Genomic DNA, 12,955 nt, shown 5'->3' with positions numbered 1-12,955 from the left:
AGCCCCTATTTAAAACACCCAGTGAGACATAAAGCCACCTCATAATCTTTATAAGATTTTATTTTACCCTTTTTGAACACTTGGAGTTGGCAGAATTGCTTGGCTTCTGCTCATCTGATACTCCTTTTAAAATGAGTTGTTTCCTTTCACCCCTTTCTCACAGCTCCTTGGAGAATCACTCAAAATTATTCACTTTCAGTGCTCATCCTATACACACTCCCCTCCTCATCCCTCATTGTTTGCAGTGCTTCTTCAACTTAAGTCACATTCTCTTCAGTGCTTCTTCAAATTCTTCTTTGAAAGTGTACTTCATAAATATCTTCCGCTGGATATTCACAAAATATTTTCCTTTTCTTTTCCCATTAAAATTGGCACAGTATAACAGACTCATGGTCCACCAAACCCAGCATCTTCATCCTCCCAGGAGTTACTAGCTCCTTAGGAGAAAGGTGTGCAAAAAAGTATGCAAATATAGGATAATAACTCTTGGTACAGGCCAGTTTTGAATTTGAAATATCATACATGCTTCAAAGCTTTTTTCCACCCACGTTCACGCCCGATACACGGGTTATTGTTGTTCACATCACCACCGAAATTCTCATTGAGTCTTGGTAAATCCTTGCCCCCGCAGTGCCCCGCGGCAGCGCGTGCCACCCTCGCGCTACACCGGGCGAAAACGCTCTCCGAATACGCTCTCGAGTTCTGCTGCGAGCCGGGCGGCTCCCCGGCACTGCCCCGGGGGCGGCACGCGCCCTCCCGGCGCCACCGTCATCGTGCCGGCACCAGCCCCGCCGCCAGGTGGGTCCGCGGGGCCGGTGGGCGGGGCAGGCCGCTACCGGCACCGCCGCCAGATGGGCCGGGGCCGCGGGCGGTCGCTACGGCCCAAGGGCGGCCTGGGCTTGGGCTCTGTGGCGGAGCCCGACCTGCTTGACGGCTAGGGCGGGACAGAGCGGGGCCGGCGCCGGGGCCGCTGCCGAGCCGGATGGCGGCAGGCGGAGGCGCTGTGGTGCGCGCGGGGGCTGTGGCAGCGGGTTAGGGAGGCTGTGATAGTAAAGGGGGCTCTGGCGGCGGGTGAGGGGCGCTCTGGCAGCGGGAGGGCGCTGTGGTGGGTGAGGGCCGCTGTGGCGGCGGGGGGGCTTTGGCGAGTGAGGGGTCCTCTGGAGGCGGGGGGCTGTGGCGGCGGGTTGGGGGAGCTGTGATAGTAAGGGGTGCTCTGGCGGCGGGTGAGGGGCGCTGGGGTGGCGCGGGAGGCTCTGGCGGTGAGTCTGGGCGCTGTGGCGGGGTGGGGTGCTGTGGCGGCGGGGGGCGGCGGTGAGCGAGGGGCGCTCTGGTGGGTGAGGGGAGCTGTGGTACTGAGGGGCGCTGTGGCGGTGAGCGAGGGGCGCTCTGGTGGGTGAGGGGCTGTGGCGGGTGAGGAGCACTCTGGCAGGTGAGAGGGCTGTTGGCGGTGAGGGGCGCTCTGGCGGGTGAAGGGCGCTGGGGCTCGGTGGTGGCACGGGGCCGTGGCGGCGGGAACTGGCTGTGGCGGCGGACCCGCAGCCTGTCCGACCCTCTTCCGAGGCTGCCGTGGACGCTGCCGGCGGGCGAGACAGAGCTGTCCAGAGGCGGCAGGGCCGGGGCTGCCCGAATGGCTGGAAAGGTACCGGCGCTGCCCCCGCCTGTCCACGGGAGGAGCTCCGCGCCGCGCCGCCCCCGCAGGGCTGGGAAGCGGGCGCAGGGACCGCGGCTACACAGTCCTCCCGTCGCCGAAGCGGCGCTGAAACGCAGGGGGTCGGAGCGCGGCTGGGCTGGAGGAGCGGTCGCTCTCGCACGAGGACCCTCTCCCCCGGCGGCGAGGGCGCTGCGGGCAGCCCGTTCTGGCGCCGCGCTGACGCTCCTGCGCGGGCAGCGAGCGACGTGCACTTTGCAGACGGTCCCTGCGCCGCTCTCCGCAGCGCCGCGCAGGCGCCCCGCGCCCGGCGCTGGGACGGCGGCCCCGGTGCGAGCGGGAGAGCGGCGCGGCGGGGAGGAGCATGGACGGGACGGTGAGCGTTGCCCCGGGTCCCGCCGTCCCTCGCCCCAGGCTTCCGTCCGGCTCGACCCCGCGGCGGCACTTGCCGTGCCTCTGCCTTGGGCACCTGCGGGAGCTCTGGCTGCGGTACACCTCCGCCCGGGCACTGCCCCCCGCCAGCGGCACCCCCGGGCCGGGCACGGACCCCGGGTACTAGCGCTGCTCCCGCCCCGGCGCTGTCTGCAGGGCGCTCCCGACCGGGAGACTGGCAGAGTCCGGGCAGCGGACCCCACGCCGTCGGTATGCCGCCCGGCGGTGCCCCCTCCCGCGGCGTTCCGCTGCCCCCGCACGGCTCCCCCGCGGAGCCGGGGCTAGAACTCCCCGACGACCGGCGCGCCGCTCTCTCCGTTCTTCCCTTCGGGCTCGGCGTTCCGCCGGTGCAGCCGCCCACCTGGCCCCCTCCGGTTGTCCCAGCGCGTGCCCCCGCATCCTCGGCCGAGCTGTGGTGGCTTTGCTGCCTCACAGGGACCTAGCTGGCTTGGAGAGGCAGGCAGAGAGGGGAAGCCCAATACTCATTTACCACTCCCAAATGTGAACTGCAAGCCCCCTCGGGAGGCTTTCCTTCAGCAGGGACTGACTTTCCTGGGGGAGACGCCAGCACTCGTCTGGAATTGCCGAGCCTGCACTGGCATGGTCCTCTGGAGAGGAGGGTCTTCTTCTTAACACCCTGTCCCTGGAGACACTCCACACCCCAGTGTTGCCCTGTGACTAACTGACAGCTGTCTCTAGTGCTCCAGGAACAACCAGCCTTCATGCAGGAGGTAGCACCTTTTGAGAGAGAGTATTCGTCTTGCTGCCTCTAAAGTGCCCTTCAGCTCTGTTTTCAGAGGGAGATACATAGTCCCAGATACTCTCTCAGGACAAACTGATCCATATCTGTAGGAGGCTAATGCTCTGTACGGCCTTCCAGAAGATATTCTTGACTTCCCATACAGGCAAACCATCTCACTTTGGCGCCATGAGCTTGCTGCTGGAGATTGCTGCTCCCTCCCTCCCTCCTGTTCCCTGGGGCCTGAACTCTCCTCCATTTCCTCTATCAGCATGGCCTGTGGAGGGACACTGTGTGCAAGTTGCTGCTGGGAAAAACTTAGGTAGAAATTAAATGGGGGACTGAGGAGAAAGCAAGATCAATCACCAGTTAGCATGATCTGGGGGTGCGTTTGTGCAGTATCCTTGCGTAGTGCTGTCAGCACTGCCCTTCTTGGAGAGACTGGCATCATACTACTGCCTATCCAGGGGAGTCCTGCAGCTTCTGAAAATAACCAGTTCCTTGGTGCCGCCTCAGGAGCAATCAACAACCTACTGTTTACCATGGGGACACCACCATGAGAAACCAGCCCTTCTTCCCTGGCAGAATCCCCTGCGCTCTGTGAGGAAGACAATCCCTACCTGGCCTTGCCTCTAAGGCAGGGTGAGGGTGAGATTCCCAACATTGTCAGCCTTTGGTTGCCTTCTTTTCTGCAGTGCTGCAGTGATGTTCCTTTCTGTACCTCATGTACTCTCCTGGCCCAGCCGTTCTCACTTGCACTGCCTCCGTTGCTGTGTTCTGCCTCAGCCACTGTTTTCCTGGACTCTATCCTTCCTTGACTTCAGCTCTATTTTAGCACAGTTCACCATGATCTTCTTTCTGCCCTTTGTTTTTCCCTTGTTTTGACCCTGCTGGACCGAGAGCCTTGTTACTGACCCTGATGGAATTGTCTGCTCTTGTGCTGACCAGCACTGCCTAGGCTGGTGCTGTGTTGCTCATATTTTCCTTTCTTGCTTATCCATTCTTTGAGCAGTTGCTTCTAACTGCATGACTAGGTATGAACTTACACCCATGAATGCTGTGAGTGCTGGTGTTCAGATCTGTTCTGCTGTAACGCTTCTTTTCTTCATCAGCTACAGTAGAGAGCTGTCAGAAGCAGCAGTGCTTTGTATACACAGGTGCAGCTGGCTCAGCTCTTCCCGAGGAGCAGCTTCCTTACCCTTACTCCTTACCCTTTTCCTTCTTACCCTGGCTCATCTTCTCTGGGACCTGTCATGAATATGCAGACACTGAAGCTCCCTGACTATACCCTAAATCTGCGGGATCATTAGTTCTCCCAGTCCGCAACACTCTCACCATCCTATGAGGGCAGCTAACAATGCCTGCTGAAATGCAGGAGCATTCTGATAGCCTTTAAGGATTTGCTTTTTTAAGAATGAAAGCAAGCTGACTTGGTTAAAGTTCCTGAACTGGCCTGCTTTCCCAAGGGTTACCAGACATGTCTGATGGCAGAAACATAACTGAGAACATCTATGTAAGAAGATACCCTTGCTTCTTGGTTAGGCCAGGCAAATTCCAGGGATCCCTTCCAATCCTAACCACCCTATGGTTTTTATTAGAGCACGTCTCAACATGTTGACAGGTTATAGACAAGTGTTGTACTTTCTTCATGTTTTCTACAATCTCCCCAAATACAAGCTGGCTCCTGTCTGTAAGCTGAATAGCCTGGAAGGATGGCCTAGTGCCTGGGCAAAAGTACTGTCTTGGCAACATGGATGTGCATCTGTGTGCAGTTGTCTGCAGAGAAGTCCCTAATCACTATGTCAGTTGCATCTTTTCTTTCTTGCTTTTTCCCCTCTTTTTTTTTTTTTTTTTCAGTTGTGCTGCTTATGATGTGTCACATGGGTTGGTGCTGTTCTAGGAAATTTTATTTATATTGTATATTACTTCCCTCTTACTCAGTATGTACTTTCTCTTTTCAGAGCTGGATCCAAATGCATCCTTGGCCTGCTGTCTTAGAGCTGTTCCTGCTTCAGCTCAATGAGAATATCTGCTGCTAATTCATCATGACATAGTATCTGGTCTCCTGCCCCATCCTGTTGGATAAGTTTCCTGCTTCCTCTTGGTCTATACACATGTGACTCCGGGTGTTCATCAGCTACCTAGTCTGGTACAGGTAGGTTTTAGCCCTTTGAAAAATGACCTGTTCTAGGTGGGAAGAATGTGTCTGTGACTTGTATTGGGACTGGAAAATGTTTGCCTTTGGACATATGGGAAATGTTATTTTGTGAAATAAGTCCTGAACTGCCTGCTTGCTGCTGTTGACCTAAGCTGGTCCTTTTACTAGCCAGCTACTTCTGTGATAGTTTCTGCTAGTGCTGGCAGGGAGGGTGCTGATTAGGCAGAGTAGACTGGCTCAGAGCAAATAACGTTAGAGAAGGCAGTTGCTAAGAGCAGGCCTAACAGAGGAAAGAATGAAGAAGAGGAGTAGTAGTAGCAGGTATTCTTTGTTGTAATTCATTACTCCATTAGCTACAAGTAAATGTGATTAGTTCTTATCAGACGATTATTGATTTGTAGGGTTACCGTGCTTCTCACAGCAGGTTTAAAATAGTATGGTTAGCTCTTCCCAGCTGGTAGATTTATCCAGTACCTGCTGTTGTTGGATATGCATTGGTCATCTCTATGATACGGTACTCAAATCTGCCACTCAGGTCTTTATTTTCTACCATTAGTTCCATTCTTCTTGTTGCTTCCACTGGTAAATATCCACCTGTATCCATCTACCTTTTTTCCCAGTCAGTACACAGTATGCCTGCAAGGGACTTTGTTTTTCCCACGACTGGGTCAGTGCCTTTTCACCTTTTACAGCCTGTACAGGTCACTTCACTGGTAGCATAAATTGCCTGGTAGAAAAATGCATACTATTTTGTATTGGAAATAAATAGCCTAGGTTATAACTTTTCTTATTTTAAGACACATTAGGCTTATTATTGTCATCTGATTTGGCCCTTTAACAACCATATTGCTTAGCCTGCTGCAGCACAGTTATGAACTTTGGCCAGTGCCTGCTACCTCTTGCTTTTTGATTCTGGCTGAGTAGGGAAAGTCTGTTACAGAGAGATACCAGTTCTAGTCTACCAATCATAGCTTACATGAATTTAAGAACTGTGTTGTGCTGAGTCAGACCAAAGTATCCTGTCTCCGACTAGTAATGGATATGTGGAAAAGGAATAGGAAAATGAGGCAAATGCTGAATCTTTTTTTTTTCTTCCACATACCTTTTAAGTTTTTTCAGTCGTCTAATTATGGAGTCAGCAGTTTGGAGTAAACAATGTCAGAAAATCCCCCAAATTCTTAGGTCTGCTGTTTCAATGTTAAGTTATCTTCATTGGAAGGAGTTGTTCCAGTTTTCTGTGACTGACTTTTCTGTGATTATGTTTTCTGTCACTATTCTGTCCTTTTCTGTTCAGTTGAATGTTCTCTTGGATTCTGAGTCCAGGGGGGACTATAGGACCATTCACTTTGGCATGTTTGTAAAGGTAGTGGGTACCTGTATCCAGCTCGCAGCTGTTTCTGAGTAAGGGTATGTCTTTTAGAAAGGCAGTTTGGTTGTTCTCCTCATTCAGGTTCCAAATGATAGAAGACTGAGGTATGGATGAGAGCTATTTGGCAGAGAGAGACACCAGACAAAAAGGGGGTGACTGCAGATGCTTGGCAAAAGAAGTTGGAAGTAAAGACAATGACGATAATAACCTGCTAAGCAGGAAACGCTTTTGTGATTTTTTACTTGTGTTTGCACTTATGGATGGTGTTGGGTTCAAGATGACCACTGAATGCGAGGCAGCAAATGTGGCAAAAGGCTTTTTCTAGTTGACATCTAGGAAAGTTTCTTTCCTTTTCAGTTCTGAGACCCCATTCCATTTCTTTCTGTTCCTGTAACTATCACATGCCATGTGCTCTATGCTGACTAACTTGTTAAGAACCCATTGATGTTAACATTAATGTGGAATATACCTGCTAATGTATATTCCTGCAGAGAGTCCACAACCCTCGCTGGAATCGGAAGAGCTTATGTATTCAAACTCCTTTAGCTTCTCGATGAAAGGTAAGGTGCTAACTTTAACCTTCAGTACTCTTAATCCCTTGGAGCTCACTCCTCTTCCAGTGCGGTATTGCCACAGTGGTTTCCAAACAGAGTGCTGGGGCTAACACCTGGAATTTGCTGGTATGCCCTTGAATAGCATTCCAGGAACTTAGCTGTTCTGGAAAGGTGCAGTTGGAGGAATTGAATGGTTCTTAATTTAAAATGTAAAGGATTAAGAGTTCTGGTATTATACCACAGGAGTTATCCAGATTTTTCATTTATACAGAAGTGTCCTAAGTGCATAGAAGCAAGCAAATAACTACAACTTGCGTGCTTTTTCTTCTAGCTCACAGAGTTATTGCTGTGTTCTCCATAATGCTTTCATAATGTAGACAGTGGCTAGTAGGCCTTGTTCAGGAAATGTTACTCGGTGGTCATCAAGTGAGGTATGTCTGATTTTCATGAATCGACAGCCTGAGATGCCCTTGTCAAATGTTTCTGATATTCACTGAGTAAACATGAAAGTAACAGTGATATGGTCATTCTTGTACCTGGATATATTGATAGCACTGGCACCTCAATGCTGGACACGGGTCCCATGAATTTTATGGAAAGCTGTTTTGATCTTCCTTCCTCTTTTTTTTTAAAAAACTCTCTATTCATTGGTTCCAGTGTTTGAGAGACAAACTTCCTGTCCTTTCCTTTATGGCCTTTGATAGTCCAATAGCCTTTACTATTTTGTACTCTTATGTACATAATGATGATGTCTGTGTTTGTCTATGGTAGTTGTCCAAAGCTAGGGATAGAAGTGTTTCCTTTGAATGTAACTATCACCATGGCTGAAATGAAGCCCTTAGCTAGACTGAAAAATTTGCCTGCTCCAAGAATGTCGGTTTCAGACTCTAGTCAACATTGTATCTTTTACTTTTTACCCTGAAATTTGGCACACTTATTCTCTGCCTGTGAATGAATTTTAAAAATAATCTGTTTAAAGGCAGTCCAGCTCCTTTCAAGATCCTAAACTGCAGAGAAGAAAATACAATTTACCAATCATATATTTTTAAATTTACAGGCACAGCTATTGCACTGAAGTGCGAAGTCGTATAAACTCAACTTTTGATAAGCATGTGGCCTTTGATTCGCAAATGTGCTTTTGGTGATGTGAAAGAAATTTGACTTCATTTGGTGAAATTGCAAGGCCTAACAAGGCATAACATTCAAAATTTATAAATTCACTATTTTTAAAGATTTAAAACAGTCTTTTTCCCCTGGCAAAATATGTATGATTCATGGCAACTGCAGAATTTACGGTTAAAAGGTGTTGTCTAGATGGAGAGCAAGAGCTGTGTTTGCAGTTGTTAGGTCACTGAGGAATGATTTTTAAATGTTACTTGTAGATAATTTTTTAAAGCTTTCTATTTCCATGGTAGAGAAAGGACGTACTGTGAGGTTACTTAAGGTTTTTTATTCTTGTTTTTTCTTGTTTGAGATCATAGGGATAACTATGTAGTAACTGAGCTGGCTGGTATTCTGACCAGACTCTATGTGGACAGGGGCCAATACAAGTAGTTGCAGGAGAAAGTATAAAGTTCATTCAGTGTCTGGTGCATAGAATGATAGAATGATTTGGGTTGGAAGGGACCTTCAAAGATCACCTAGTCCTGTTCCAGTGTCTCACCACCCTCATCATAAAAAATGTCTTCCTTATGTCCAATATAAACCTACCATCTTTCTGTTTAAAACCATTGCCCCTTGACCTATCACTATAGGCCTTGGTAAAAAGTCTCTCTCCATCTTTCTTATAAGACCCCTTTAAGTACTCAAAGGCTACAATAAGGTCTCCCCAGAGCCTTCTCTTCTCTGGGCTTAACAACCCCAACTCTCATCTTTTCTTCATAGGAGAGGTGTTCCAGCCCTCTGACCGTTTTCATGGCCTCCTCTGCACCTGCTCTAACAGGTCCATGTCTTTCTTGTACTATGGACTGCAGAGCAGGATCCAGGTGGGGTCTCAGGAGAGTAGAGTAGAGAGGAAGAATCCCCTCTCTTGACCTGCTGGCCACGCTTCTTTTGATGCAGCCCAGGATACAACTGGCTTTCTGGGCTGCAAGCACACATTGCCAGCTCATGTCCAGCTTTTTGTCTACCAGTATCCCCAAGTCCTTCTCTGCAGAGCTGCTCTCAATCCATCCATCCCCCAGCCTGTACTGGTACTGGTGATTGCCCTGACCCAGGTGCAGGACCTTGTTGAACTTCGTGAGATTCACATGGGCCCACTCCTCCAGCCTGTCAGGGTCCCTCTGGATGGCATCCCTTCCCTCTAGCCTATCAACTGCACCACTTGGCTTGATGTCATCTGCAAACGTGCTGAGGGTGCACTCCATCCCCACTATCTATGTCGTTAATAAAGATATTGAACAGTACCGGTCCCAATATGGACCCCTGAGGGACACCACTTGATACTGATCTTCATTTGGACTTTGAGCTGGCAGCTATTTACAGACATTTTTCTTAGAGCACAAGAACTATCGAGTCCCATGTTCAAGAAATCAGGCAAGGAAGGTGGGAAACCAGCATGGCCAAGTAAGGACCTCCTCGTCAAACTGAAACACAAGAGGGAAATGCATAGTAAGTGGAAGCAGGAACATGCATCCTGGGAAGAATACAGGGATACTGCCCAGGAGTGTAGGGATGGGATCAGGAAAGCTAAGGCACAACTGGAACTACATTTGGCAAGGGATGTGAAGAATAATAAGAAGGGCTTCTACAGGTACGCTAGTCAGACAAGGAAGAAAAAGAAATTGTACCCCCCAATAAATGAGACAGGGAATCTGGTGACAACTGACATGGAGAAGGCTGAAGTACTCAACAACTTTTTTCCGCCCTCAGTTTTCATTGGCGATTGCTCTCCTGAATCTCTCAAGTCCCTGAATCTCAAGGCAGGGACTGGAGGAAGGAAGTCCCACCCATTGTAGGATAAGATCAGGTTTTAGACCATCTGAGGAACCTGAACATACACAAGTCCATGGGACCTGATGAAATGCATGTCAGGGTCCTGAGGAAACTGGCTGATGGTGAATCCTTTCTCTCCCCAGTAAGCTGTATTCATCAAAGAACATCCTGTGATTGTAGAAGCCAAAGCCCTTACTGTGAGCCTTATACCTTCCAGAAAGAGAAGCTGCAGTTTGGTTAGCTATTGTAAATTAAAAATGGAATATACTGCCCATAGAGCCTCGATCAGTGGAGGGTTTAAGAATGTGGACAAATTACCTGTTAAGAAGGGTTTTGGCAGGTCAATACTGAATTGGGGCAAGGAAGGATTTGAAGATCTTCTAATGGCCATGCTAGCCCCTCTGCTTTGATTCTGTAAATATCTTGTTTGTGACGGCTAGACTATCCTGAAGGCAAGGGGTGAAGGTTATAACAGTGTCAGCTGTGCTTATTATGTAGGACAGAGTGTTGCTGTAACTGTCTGTCAGGAGTGTGATTCCCCCCCTCCCTGCTCCTAACTGACACGTGCTGTGTGGTAATGATTTGTGGCGTAGTTTGTCTCATGTCAGCTTTTGTCCACTGGCTCTTGTTCTGTCTTTTTTTCTGTTTAATTTAAAAGCTTTTTATCACTTGGGATTTTGTGAATGTTGTACTTATATTAAATGTACTTAAACATCATCATCATGTTCATCTCTCAACTTTATATTTAGTGCATTAAACATGTTGCATTATTTAAATCTTTCATGGACAACATTTTTCAGACTTCTGGGTTGTACTTTGCACTACTTTATTCAGTGTTCCAACAGGGACTTCTCTAGTGATTGAAATATATAGAGAAAATCATCCTACTATCCTTGCTTCCTCCTCTTCATAAATCCAGGGTTCCTTTGGCGCTCTCTGCCACAGTGTGGCACAGGTAATTAAGTTTGAGTTGTTTTCCCACTGTGGTCCCTACTTCCTTTTCAGATTTTCCACTTTTCAAGACACGATCTCCTGCTTTAGGAGGATGTTTCTCATTCTTTGTTCTTAGATTGTTCCTTGCCTTGAAACACACACTTTGAATGGATTCATCTTAATAAGATGGCTTGATCCAACAGTTCTGTCCTGCACTCCAGTTCATTAGAGGTGACTTTGTATTAATTTCCATATGCTGAATGACACTGTTGAATGTTGTCTGACTAGTTACTAACCCTCCCTGTAAAGGTACCTTCACTTTTAACTACATTTGCTGTTTAATTTGTGCCAGCAAATTGGGGACATTATTGATATTTCATAGTGCTTATTTGTAATCAGAAAAAAATAGTCTAATAATACCCAGTCATCTATCTAGAATGGTCTTTCAAATCCCTCATGATTAATGCTAGGCAATAAGCTGCCCCTCACAGAAGGATCCTGTTAGTTCCCACTAGAGCCGGGCTTTTGTTCTATGGGCTTTGTTCTTTACAAACCTTCTTATTGTTTTCTTAATGCTTAACATTACAGCTCTGGATAGTCTTGTATGAATGAAAGCGTCTAGTCCAAGGGTCTCTATATATGGTTTGTAAGTAATTCTGGTGCCATTTTTGTGCTTGGTAGTCCAGATCTATTTTTGTAAGGAAGCAAACCAGCGGGGACTGCCAAGAATGCCATTGCTAGGTCTCCCTGGGATCCAGTGGTATGCATAGACCAGCTAGGGCCCAAGGCAGTGTGATGGAACATGTGAGACATCTGCTGTCATAACTTTTCTGTGGACTATCTGGTACTTCTCCTCTCTGCCATCCTCTGAAGTATATGGTGGTATGTGTCTTGTGGTCGTTTGACGTGTAAAGATATTCCTGTGTGGCTTGCAAGGTCAAGAAAACTGGATGCTCCTTACCTCATTGACCCCTTTCTACATCTTGAAAGTCTCTTGGCAAGTCCTATGCCACTTAGTGCCCAAGGGTAACTGTTCTGCATGAAAAAGCTTTTGTTGATTTTGAGTTTGTTGCTCTTTGTTTTTGTTCGTGGTCCTCTAGTTCTTCTGTTACGAGATAATGTGCTCCTAGTTTTGTCTCAGTGCTAGTCTTAATTCTGTATACTTCCCCCATCTCCTGCAGTATAAACAAGCACTCTCTTTCAGTTCCTCTTCATAAGAGAATTGTTTTGTACCTAGTCTTTCCATATCTGTATCTTTATTAATTCTGCTGTATACTTCTTAGAGATGTGACCAGCACTGGCTGCAGTATGATAAAAGCAAGAGAGAACTACTGACTGATACAGTGTTCTGTAATATCTTCTGTTCTGTCTCTTCGTAACTCCTTCAAATTTTATTTTCTGAGTGAATGCTTCTGTCAAGAGCTGCAGCCATCCTCATCTGTCAATATACTTAACAATGTAAATTGCATGTGAAGTTGTAATTAGTGGAGTCCTGTCTTTTATTCAAAGGATTGGTGTCTAAGCATGCCATTGCAGATAAGGAGTCAGCATGTCTTCTGTAGGGGCAAATAGTGCCCCACGGGTCTGTTATGTTCCTATTCTTTATCTGTTGTGCCCCTATTTTATTAGGATTAGAATTCTTTGACAGGTCACGTGAATAAGAGTGGGCCTGTCAGCGTATTGTACATAAGTGTTTTGAAAATGCTCTCAGCAAGGCTTCTAAAGAATGTTAAAGCTAATAAGGGAAGTATATAGTCAATAAGGAAAATTCCTCATAAGCAGTAAGGAAAAATAGGAAATCACAGAATAGTTGAGGTTGGAAGGGACCTCTGGAGGTCAACTTGTCCAACTCCCCTGCTCAAGCAGAGCTGGTTACCCAGGACCATGTCCAGACAGCCTTTGAATATCTCCAAGGTGGGAGACTCCACAACCTGTCTGGGCAACCCATTCTACTGCTCAGCAGAAAAATAGTCTTTGTAAAATAGTCACTGTAAAATAGTCTTTGCTGATGTGCCAAGGGAAGCTCCTGTGTTTCAGTTTGTGCCCATTGCCTCTGATCCTGTCACTGGGCACCACTGAAAAGAGCCTGGCTCCATCCTCTTTGCACCCTCCGTCAGGTATTTATATATGCTGATGAGATCCCCTCCAAGCCTTCTCTTCTCCAGGCTAAACAATCCCAGTGCTCTTG

The 12,955-nt window shown here is 47.9% G+C and overlaps 1 protein-coding gene across 3 annotated transcripts in view; it reads left to right on the top strand.

The window, feature by feature from the left end:
- Positions 1–1,749: 1,749 nt before the first annotated feature.
- Positions 1,750–12,955, top strand: part of SMARCD3 (SWI/SNF related BAF chromatin remodeling complex subunit D3) — a 117,241-nt gene continuing 106,035 nt past the window's right edge. Inside the window, exons 1-2 of one of the 3 annotated variants that reach the window (XM_075492069.1) lie at positions 1,750–2,024; positions 4,781–4,974. The gene's annotated coding sequence lies outside the window, so the exon portion shown is untranslated. Of the gene's footprint in view, positions 2,025–2,791; positions 2,812–3,190; positions 3,462–4,780; positions 4,975–12,955 lie in introns of those variants that run through there. The other 2 variants (XM_075492071.1, XM_075492070.1) reach the window with 2 other exon arrangements.

This window comes from Mycteria americana, chromosome 2 (assembly GCF_035582795.1).
Source record: "Mycteria americana isolate JAX WOST 10 ecotype Jacksonville Zoo and Gardens chromosome 2, USCA_MyAme_1.0, whole genome shotgun sequence".
Classification (NCBI taxonomy): Eukaryota; Metazoa; Chordata; class Aves; order Ciconiiformes; family Ciconiidae; genus Mycteria; species Mycteria americana.
This window is presented reverse-complemented; position numbering and strand designations above follow the sequence as displayed.